The sequence below is a fragment of the Pseudorasbora parva genome, chromosome 18, assembly GCF_024679245.1.
Source record: "Pseudorasbora parva isolate DD20220531a chromosome 18, ASM2467924v1, whole genome shotgun sequence".
NCBI lineage: Eukaryota > Metazoa > Chordata > Actinopteri > Cypriniformes > Gobionidae > Pseudorasbora > Pseudorasbora parva.
This window is the reverse complement of record NC_090189.1, coordinates 9811725-9823687: the sequence shown is the minus strand read 5'-3', so window position 1 is coordinate 9823687 and position 11963 is coordinate 9811725.

Sequence of the window (11963 nt, the reverse complement as noted above, 5' to 3'; positions counted from 1 at the left end):
TTTGTGGGTTTTGTTATGAAGCCTTGAAAGCCATTCAAATTGAAATGGACCATATATGTCATCTTAATGCATGTCTTATTGTGAATAATCTGTTGATTTTTATCATTGTTTTCTGGTTTTGTAATCTTTAATCAAAATATAACTTGCTCTTCTTGTGATATGACTTACTTCCAATGAAATTATCGCTTTTCACAATCCAATCGATGGGAAAATGGGTAAAATGTTGCAGCCAATGGATCAAATCATATCCTGCTGTTTAATAAAAAAATAAAAAAAACATAAATATGTCACAATATGGCAGTAAAGTCAGTTGCAATTTCCATTTCATGCTGACTTGACAACTATATAGGCTTTATAATGCTTAACAGCTTGTTACAAAATATTTTATTGGTATTCAGAATTTTGCTGAGGAAGTCAATGCAATCGGCTTTAAAACAAAGAAACTCCATTGCATTATGGGATACAATATAAATAGTTCTCCATTATGATAATAGCGTTCCCTTTGATTGGGAACTTGGATCGTATTTACTCAAATTTTCTTCATGGTGCAATAATGTTTACAGACAATAATTGGTTGCATATGGTCACATAGATAAAATGTACTTATAAGTATAATTGAATTACTTATATGTAACTATAATTATTATATATGTAACTCTTTGTTTAACTGAATTTTGTTTAACATTCTTTTTACACAGTGTACTTACATAGCCAAGGCAGTAAAACAATCTACTGGTTACAAATATGGTAGGACTATCCTTTTTACCACTAAAGATTGCTTTATAAATAATCTTCCTGTTCAGTTTCATCTCCTCAGCATCCCAAATAGCTTAGAAGAATTCGATGTTGCAGCAGAAACTATTGACTCTCTCTTTTGCTCCTTTGATCTTAAAGAAGATTAAAAAAATAGTCCAACGCCGTGGTACAACAAGCACACTTGGGCCCTTAAAACAGCAGCCAGGAAAATGAAGCGTACCTGAAAGAAAACCAAACTAGAGGTTTTTCGCATTACGTGGAAAGAGAGTATGATTGCATACAGGAAGGCCTTAAAAACGTCTAGATCGGCTTATTTTCAACTCTCTTAGAAGAAAACAAACACAACCGTTGGTATTTATTTGATACAGTTTGATAGCCAGTCGTTGTCTCCGCTCCTTCGTGCTGCCTGACCCCTCGGCGATCCCTCTCAGCAGTGAAGGCTCTCCGACAACATGTCCCTCCTTCCTCCCGGGTTTTCAGCACCAATGTAACACAAATCGATGTTATGGGAAAATGGAGGTTGGAACCAGAGAACCTTCAAACTCTTAAATGAATCAAAATAAACAAACACAAACCTAAAGTAAAAATGGCCATCCCTCACAGACGACTGCCATACATACATAATAAAACAAACAAAAACTCTCGAGAGAGACAACTCATTTAGGTGGTTCAGATTTAATTCTTTCTTTTGGTAGACAGTAAATTTATTTATCATGCACTTTCAACTTTTTTTAACTTTGCAGAACATTTACATTCACAAACGGGAAAGGGAATAAACCATAATAGGGATTATTATCTATTAACACACGCTGGGAACCCAAGCACCAGCATACTACTGTGAAAATCACACTATTAACGTTAATCTGTAAATAAACAAGAGATCACAGTAAAGCAAACACAGATACTTACTGTGATTCTACAGATCAGTGTTGTTACATCAGTCATTTCCTGAGCCTGTTCACTCTGAACACACACTATATACAGTGTGCATTTAGTTCAATTCTCTCCTTACTGCTTTGAAAATTACAGTGAAAAGACTATCCAGTTTTTTTTTTTTTTTTTTTTTTTTTTGCATTAAGGAATTCAAATTCAAAGGGTGTGTTTAACAGCCTTTTTTGCAATGCTAGTGCAAAAAAATTGGCAATAGACTAATCACTGTGTTTAAATCATTCAGAATAACTCAAGAGACGTTTGTTTTAATAACTGTGGAGTGATGTTATGGAGAATGAAACTGTAAAATCTGTAATCTGCAATTAATCAAACTCACAATGAAGAGAATCAGGCAGCGGATGAGAGACGTGCCTGAAATCACTTTATGGTTTTGGCTGCAGCTATACAGATAGTTTGAGGGACAATAGTTTCTCAGAAAATACAGATGTGAGAATGGTTGAGCATCAGAATTAATAATTCACATTTGGTAACATTATACATACATATATACATATATATATATATATATATATATATATATATATATATATATATATATATATATATATATATATATATATATATATATATATATATATATATTTATATATATATATACACACACACACACACACATACACACACAAACATATATATATATATATATATATATATATATATATATATATATATATATATATATATATATATATATATATATATATATATATACTCACCTTAAGGATTATTATGAACACCTGTTCAATCTCTCATTAATACAATTATCGAATCAACCAATCACATGGCAGTTGCTTCAATGCATTTAGGGGTGTGGTCCTGGTCAAGACAATCTCCTGAACTCCAAACTGAATGTCAGAATGGGAAAGAAAAGTTATTTAAGCAATTTTGAGCGTGGCATGGTTGTTGGTGCCAGATGGGCCGGTCTGAGTGTTTCATGATCTGCTCAGTTACTGGGATTTTCACGCACAACCATTTCTAGGGTTTACAAAGAATAGTGTGAAATGGGAAAAACATCCAGTATGCGGCAGTCCTGTGGGCGAAAATGCCTTGTTGATGCTAGAGGTCAGAGGAGAATGGGCCGACTGATTCAAGCTGATAGAAGAGCAACTTTGACTGAAATAACCACTCGTTACAACCAAGGTATGCAGCAAAGCATTTGTGAAGCCACAGCACGCACAACCTTGAGATAGATGGGCTACAACAGCAGAAGACCCCACCGGGTACCACTCATCTTTACTACAAATAGGAAAAAGAGGATACAATTTGCAAAGCCCTTCCAAATTTGGACATTTGAAGACTGGAAAAATGTTCCCTGCTCGATTTCTGTTGAGACATTCAGATGGTAGAGTCAGAATTTGGCATAAACAGAATGAGAACATCGATCCGTCAGGCCTTGTTACCACTGTGCAGGCTGCTGGTGGTGGTGTAATGATGTGGGGGATGCTTTCTTGGCACACTTTAGGCCCCTTAGTGCCAATTGGGAATTGTTTCAATGCCACAGCCTACCAGAGCATTGTTTCTGACCATGTCCATCCCTTTATGACTACAATGTAAATTGTTTTCTTGAAGATGACAATGAGTTCACTGCACTAAAATGGCCCCTCAGTCACCAGATCTCACCCCAATAGAGCATCTTTGGGATGTGGTGGAACGGGAGCTTCGTGCCCTGGATGTGCATCCCACAAATCTCCATCAACTGCAAGATGCTATCCTTTCAATATGGGCCAACATTTCTAATATTTCTTTCATTTTTTTAGTTATTAATGTTACCTAATGATACCTAAAAATCATTAACTGAAATAAAATAAAAATACTTTAAATAAAAAATACTTTTTTATTTCTTTATTTTTTTAACTATTTTATTTTAGCTAGTTGCCAGGACCACATTTCTCATTTTTGCTTAGTTTAAGTTTAAAGGTGCAGTGTGCAATATTTATATTTACTTATGAGGCTCTATTGACAGAAGTGCAATATAACATACATAACTATGTTTTCAGTGTTATATAAAGACCTTACATAATGAGCCACTATGTTATTATTAGCTCAGAATAAGCCATTTCTATCAACATACACAGTGGGTCCCCTTACAATAAAGTCACCATTTTGAGCTGCCATGTTTCTATGCTACTCTACTGTGCTACCATGCTATTGCTATGCTACTGACAAACTGTTCTACGCAGCACTAGCTACTCTTTGCTGTCTTTGTTTGCTCCGAAAGGGCATCTAGTGGTTGCTCCGAAACCAATAAATCCCGTAAATGTACACAGTGCACCTTTAAGTACTAAAATAACTAAAACAAACAAACAATTTTTTTTTTTAAATCTAATAAAAAACAAAAACAAAAAATATCAAACTTTAAAATGAAAACACAAATATAACAAATCAAAATGTTACCAATATATCACTTTTTGTTAAAGTCTACATCCAGATCAAATAAAAAATGTAGATCAAAACACAGATGGAGTAGATCGAATCCATCACCACCCACAAAGCTTCACAGTACTGTAGCTCATCCTGGGTCATCATTCCATTCAGTAATATTAAGCAGTTTTGATGCTGTTTAATGTTGATGATCACACTATTCTACATATGCATATGCTTACATTTGCTATTGCACGTTTCTGCTTCTTCTTCACATGTGTTTTGATCAGGAGATTCATAATTCTTTCAGAAGATGTGTAATACTGCCACCTATACAGTAAAAACACAGAAAGCGGTCAATTTCCGTCATTGGCCGGGAAAGAGTTAACAGACACGATGCTTGCACCACAACAACAACTCATACTGAAATGACCCTTCAAAATAGAAATAATGCTTTGCAATCAAGTCTGTTAGAGCAACACATAGCAATTTTATCTGTTCAATAAAATACTCTACTCACCTGTTGAGTAATAAAAACACAATTTCCAAAGTTTTGTGCTTTTACAATATTTTAAATCGCTCAGTTCTCGCCATCTCAGAAAAGCCAAGCCAATGTTGATTCTTGTTTTATTACAACCTCTGTCACGTTTTCTTATTGCAAACACTCTCCTCTGTTTTTTTGTTTGTTTGTTTTTTTTGTTTTTTTAATGGGTGATTCCCTGTAGGTTCGAAATTTAGAATGCGTTCAATCTTTCTCGTTGTGACTATGCCACTCCCACACCATACACTCAAAGTATCCGGAGTAAACAAAGTAAACTTTTCTCCATTTACAGATATGACGAGACACGTACAGACGAGTGGTGTATACTCAATTTCCAGCAAGAACCTAGCCTAGAAATCTAGATGCACCCTAGCGGCAGCAAATCTAATCTGCCCGCGAGTGTCGTCTAGCAACTCTCAATACCCTTCTGAGCTGTAATCCCCTAACTCTTGCCGAGCCAATCACATCGTGTACAGAGTCGGTGGGCGGGGCCATCATGACGACGGCCAAATTGCGTTTGCGTGCTTCTAGTAAACACAGAAACTGGCGAATGGCGGTCTTTCGAATCAGCTTTGATCGCGACTCTGGAAGACCTGGAGTTAAGCTTTTCTCTGAGAAAAGGACAAAGAACGGCACTGAAGTCATTCTTAAAAAGTGAAGATGTGTTCGGAGTTTAGCCGACCGGATACGGCGAAAGTTTATTCTTTCAACAAGCTCTGTTTCACCTTCGTTGCTCTGGTTGGTGTAGCTCTATCCTATTGCGTGCAGAGGGAGTTTGAAAGACAACCGTTTATCCCGCCCCTCGGATTGAGTCCTGTCTATGGTGAGTTTCCAGACCAAACATCTTGATGTGGGTCTGGCTTGTCAGGCTAGCAAGAACCTTACTGTCAGGTCTAAAATATAAACACATATAACAGGCTTACCATAGTAGTCAATCATGGTAATGATGATCTATTTACTCATTATTTAAATTATGTTTAGATATAGTAATAGAAAAATATATGTTAAAAACGTAATTTTTTACACTGCACAGTGCAGGAAAAACTAGGCCCAGCCAGATTAGGGAATCTGGTATCTGGCTTGTTGTTGGTTTGTCGTGGTCTACTCAACACGTTCTCATGAAATGCGTATATATAGCACAAATTGTTTTTACATGCATATGATATGCAATGTCACCCCATTGGCTAGGTTTAGTGGTGTGGGATACGTGCATATAACACGTTATAAAGTGTGTATCATATACATGCGAAAAAATGCATAACAAATGCACGTAAAAACTAATTTTGCCAAATAAGTCGCACAATAAATACAATTCGCGCTATAGATACACATTTCTATGAGATCAGGATGGACCTAACCAGCTCGATTCACCAGCTCCAGCAGTGGATGTTCTGCTGACACATACATTCAGGGCATATATGTGTTTGTGCATTTGTAAAGGCCTCAGAGGTTTCAGGGCTTAAAAGTGAGCCCCAGATTAGATAGAACAGAGGAAGCTCACTCTCATTATCTAGCATCTCATCCTGTGGTATTTGGGCTGGGATAGCAGGGGTTAGTTAGCTATAGTTCTCCAAATGTGCTTCTACACACAGACACCAAAGTGTCATATGTTATCATTTAATGGCCAAAAGCAACAATCCCTCTGATGCTTCCTGGGGTTAAGTGCTGCAGTCAAGGGCACGTTTGATAAACGAGTTTTGTGATTGCTCTTATGGATCATCCTCATTCAAGACTGAAGGTGCAACCATTTTCATTTCAAAAGTGGGAAAAGGAAAGAGTGTCAGCAGCTGCAAGATTAATCGTTAAAAGATTGCAAGACCTTCATTTATTTGTTTTTGGCCCACACTGTTACAGTAAGAACAGCTATTTAGGTTTTTACATTATCATGGATTCACTAACTTTAATGGTTTAACTTTCATTGGCTTATGAGTTTATGGGTTCCTTTACACAACAACGTGCTAGACTATAAAACATTTTGTTGTTTTTTGTTGGTTTAACTTAAAAAAGTAAGTAACCTGGTTGCCTTAAAATTTTGAGTTTATTGCAATTAAAAATTTGAGTTGATACAATGAAGGAAATTTGTTTAATAAATAGAAACTCAAAATATTATTGTATCTGAACCACATAAAAAAAATTGATAAATCATAAAAATAGCACTATTTGGCATGTTTCACTGCATCATCAGAAACAAATCACACAATTACCCAATATGCTTACAAAATCTTTTAATATTTTAATAAAGGATGTCGAATCTCAAAAAAATGTTCATTGTATTAACTCAAAATTTTAATTTCAATGAACTCAAAATTTTAAGGCAACCAGGTAACTTTTTTTCTAAATAAGTTTTTGCAATGTAAAAATAGAAAATGTTATGCTGCATACGCATGCAAATTATCTCTTTTTTTTCTTCTTTTTTTTGTCGCTTTTAGGCCCCAAAAATGCTGTTGTCAAGTAAATAAATGGCCAAACATTTTTAATGTTGTGTAAACCGGCCTCTATATCTTACAAATGATGAGTTTTTTAATGGATAACGTTAATGGTTGAACTTTCATTGGCTCATCCGCATTCGAGGGGAGGGGCTTACGATAGGTCAATGAGGTTATGGGTTCCTTTACACAATGTGCTAAAAACAGAAAATTAGAAATGGCCAAAAGACATTACAAAAATAGTTTTACGTTTTTAGTGTCGTGTAAACCGCTCCCTAAATCTTTAAAAAAAAAACATCTTCAGAGTTGTGAGATTTATACTTGTAAATTTAAGACTTGAGAGATATAAACGACAGCCATTTTTGTTTAGGCCAGAGCTTTTGGAAAAAGGAATGTTGTGATGCTCACATAGACTCAGCAGAAGCCTTGCGTGTCGTGGGGCAAGATTTGAATAGTTATCAGGTCAAATGAAGGCCCTTTCATTTCTTTTAGTAAAACATGACTGCTAAATTAGCGTTGTGGATAGCAGGCGGTAAATGGAATGTTAGTAAAGAGAAGTTGGTGTACGTTTTTATTGATCATGACAGCAGTAATTAATCAAATGATGAAGAGCATTATAACCAGGCATAAACTCAAACCCACAATTGAGTCGTGTGCACTATTGGTATTTTATAGAGCTGATTCAGGTGTCTGGCCTGCGAGATCGGGAATTGTGACACAAATGTTTGCACCATCTATAGTGGAAAAAAAATACAATATATGATATATTCAGTGTAAATGATGCAGGCAGATTTATCCTTTGAGAATTCCTTCTTCAGTGTGAAAATGTCCACAACCCAAGCAAAACACAAGGAAATGAGCAGCTTTAGTTTGGAGCTGATCCTGATGTCAGGATAACAGTGATTCTTCATGGATTCCCTTAAATGGGAGGATCATCAAAATAAGTAAACAATTCGGGTTTCCAGGACCTTTCTTTGCTTTCATGGGAATATAAAAGTGACGCTCTGTTCTTTGTCTCTGGAGCAAATTTTGAATGTCAGCTCTAAATTACGAAACTTAAGGAGGCCGTTCCCTTTGAATTGTGTTTTTAAGCATGGCAGATAATTATTTAATATGGATTTGTCCCAGGAGAGAAATCTGAAGATTTAGTAACATAATGAATGTGTTTAAAGGCTTCAATGTTTGTTAAAAAAAAAATCACCAATCAGTCATTACAACGTATGTTTTTACATTACGTTTAATTCTTCAAAATAAGTTTAGCAATTTAAAAAAAAAATGTTTTATAAGTTATACAAGAGTCATGTCAGTTTAATGTATACTGTAAACCCAGGATGGCAAAACTCAAACACATTTGAGGAAATCAGTTATATCAAATTTAAGTTTAAGTAAGCAAAACTTGCAGATTTTTATTTTGATCTTAACTTAAGATAAAAATTATCTTAAATATTTTTAGTAGTGGAAACTCGGTTAGCTTAAACTAGCTAATTCCATAAATGTTACCTTGCTAATTGATAACAATGCTTTGATAACATTAACATAGCATACCATACTTGCTGAATCAGTACAGGAGTAGAGCATTTACTGTATATCCAATGCTAGCTCAAGACTAATTCGTACATATTTGTACGAGGTTTCCATATGAATTTGTATGTTTGGTCTATGCTGCAGAAGGTTAGGGGTAGGTCATTCGTACAAAATCAGATGAATTGACAACCTTTTCAAATATGTACGATTTAGCAAAAATCTACAGAGGTCGTAAAAATTCATACAAATTAGCCACCTCATTGACTACGTACCAAAAAAGTTCATAAAACTCAAACTAAAATGTGTCAGTTTTGTGAATTCAAAAGAAAAAGAAATTTCTAAATACTCATAAAAATCTATTTGATCAACTAATTTGTTCAGTTTGAGTTGTCTCTATACTGAAACCAATGAATCATTTTGATTTCATTCAAAGATGTATTATAAATGCAAATTATAATTGATTTCTTTTCTTTTTTTATTAATGTGCCCCATAATCTTTAATTAGAACAACTTCCCCTCTCTCTTGCGCATCTCTTCTCTGATGACGTGTTTACTGGTGCGAGGGCGGGGCAACCTGTCACTCACATGAGATCCACCAATAGCAAACAACAACCATCCAATCAATTCCCAATGGAAAAAATCAAGTCCTGCCTACAGTTTTTCTTGTTTAAAAAGCAGATTCACTTGGATAATGCGTCACAATAGGGAAGAAAAGACTATCGCAAATTGTTTCATGCTGATGTTTTCACAGCAATGACATGGAAGATCCATTTTTGGTTCCGCAAAGAAGATTTAGTGAACAGTTTCAGTGAACAGCTTTGTTCTCTTAGAGTGAAGAAAAAAAAGAAAGAAAAAAAAAACACGAAATAATTCCTTTATTTTTAAAGGAAGTGTATGTAAGATTGTGGCCAAAACTGGTACTGCAGGTGTATCCCCATCTCCCCCTGACTCGAGTTTGCCAGATCGGCTGCAGGATCAGCAGGAACGTTTGTAGCTGCAGCTGTGGTAGAGCAGATCTGGCAACCCGGATGCAGACACTACTGACATTGTGATTGGTAGATAGGTGGAGGGCGGAGCTTCAGGCCAAAACACAACATGTTAAAATCAACATCAGTTGAGGGCTGCAAAAACATCTTTTAAATGACAATATCCTTTCCGGACTACTATTGTCAGTGTTATAAGTATTTGAAATTAACATGATTTCTTTATGTCTAGTGACATATCATGGCCATTTTATGATTAAATGAAATACATGTCTTATATACAGTTCCTTTAAGAGTGTCTTCAAATCTCCAGTGGAGAGATTGTGTGTATCTTTTTAAGAGGCATCTGAAGGTTTTTTGCACTCAGCTGACCTTGACTATTCAGTTCACTGCAAATACTTTTCTACAAATATCATGTGTCTGTCTGTATCGCAGCTCAAACACTCACACAGTCCTTCAGAAACAGATAAGAGACTCAGAAACAACACAACGGAGTCTTTCATTATTCGACTGGAACTGGAGGCGAGGAAAGATCTGCACATGGACAAAAACACACACCACACACACACACACACACACACACACACACACGCACGCACACACTGTTTTCATGTTTTATGGGGACTTTCCACAGACATGATTTGTTTTTTACAAACTGTATATTCTGATGCCTAACTTAACCTACCATCACTGAAAACTTTCTACATTGTCAAAAAACATCTGATTTATAAGCGGTTTTCTTGATGGGGACCAAAATGTTTCACAAGGACAAGGATTTTTGTTATTGCCATCTTTGTGCATAACATAAGGTTTACCTGTACACCACACACACGCGTGCCATGAAATCATTATAATCGTTATCAGGGTGGGTCACCACTGTCTCTGGAAGATTTCATTATTAATAGAGAGTAATTATGACGATATCATATGCCATTTGAATATGTGGGCAACTAAAGCAACTAAAGCAAATAAGACATTTTTTTGCCAGAAAAAACATTAAACACTAGCACTGCAATGCTAAATGTCATTTGAATTCTTTAAATAAGGTCTCTGTGCCAGTAAATAGACTTTTATCTCAGAAAAAAACAATTCTCTTTGTCTCTCACACAAACACACGAGCCATCACACATTTATATTGGTTTATTAAAAGCGAATACTTCTACAGTTTACCTGCCAAACAAATATGCAACACAGAAAGCACCAGAACACATTCCTGACAGTGATTCACCTCTTTTGCTGTAAATACATTAGATCTACTTTCACCACTCTTCATTCGCAATTGGCTTGGTGTCTTGAAATTACAAGGCTTTATGGTTTCTTCAAAAGAAATCAGTTTAATTAATATTTGCACAGATTGATGGCTCAGAACTGTGTATAGGAAGCACATAACAGATTCAAAGTGAGAGCGGATGGTGTGTGTGTGTGTGTTAGATCTTCAGTCCGATCTTTCATCATTGTTGATGTACGGCAGAGCTTTCTTTGTTTCGATAATCAGATTAGCTCGACGATAAACGGCCTCCGAGAACTGAGATGTTATTCTTCTCTCCATATGAGCACAACTGTATTTGCTTGTGTAATCACAATATTTTGGCCAGACCTTTCAGATGTGCTTAAGATGATGAAAGCGTTTGAACACTTAAGAAGTAAATAAAAAATACAAATAAAAAAGCACGAATTGTATTAAGAAAACTAAATATCAATATATAAACAGATAAATAACCAAAACAATTAATGTTAATTTATGAGAAAGCAAAATATTAAACTATTAATTTTTTTAAGAGAGCAAACTTTAAGAAATCAAAAATAAATAAACATAAAGAGAAAACAAAATATTCAACTAGCCTATTTAATATTTAAGATGGCACAAGCAAACTTTACCAAATAAATAAATAAATACATTAATTAATTAATAAAAGTATGTCATAAATAAATAAATAAAGTAATTTATGAGAAAACTAAATATCAAACTATTACATTTTTAAGATAGCACTAGCAAACTTTAAGCAACAAAAAATAAATACATAAACATATAAATAAATAAATGTAATTTTATGAGAAACCAAAATATCAAACTATTTAATTTTTAAGATAGCACTAGCAAACTTTCCACAATAAATAAATAAATTAAAACAGTATGAATGTAATAAATAAATATATAAACAAACAAACAAATAAACAAACAAATAAATAATATATTAAGATAGTAAGCTAGCACTAGCAAACTTTAAGCAATCAAAAATAAATAAATAAATAAATAAATAAATAAATAAATAAATAAATAAATAAATAAACATGAATGTCATTTTATGAGAAACAATGTCAAACTATTTTTTAAGATGGAAAAAAAAATTGCTTGCAAACCTTAAGCAATAAATAAATAAATAAAGTATGAATGTCATTGTATTAGAAAACAAAATGTAA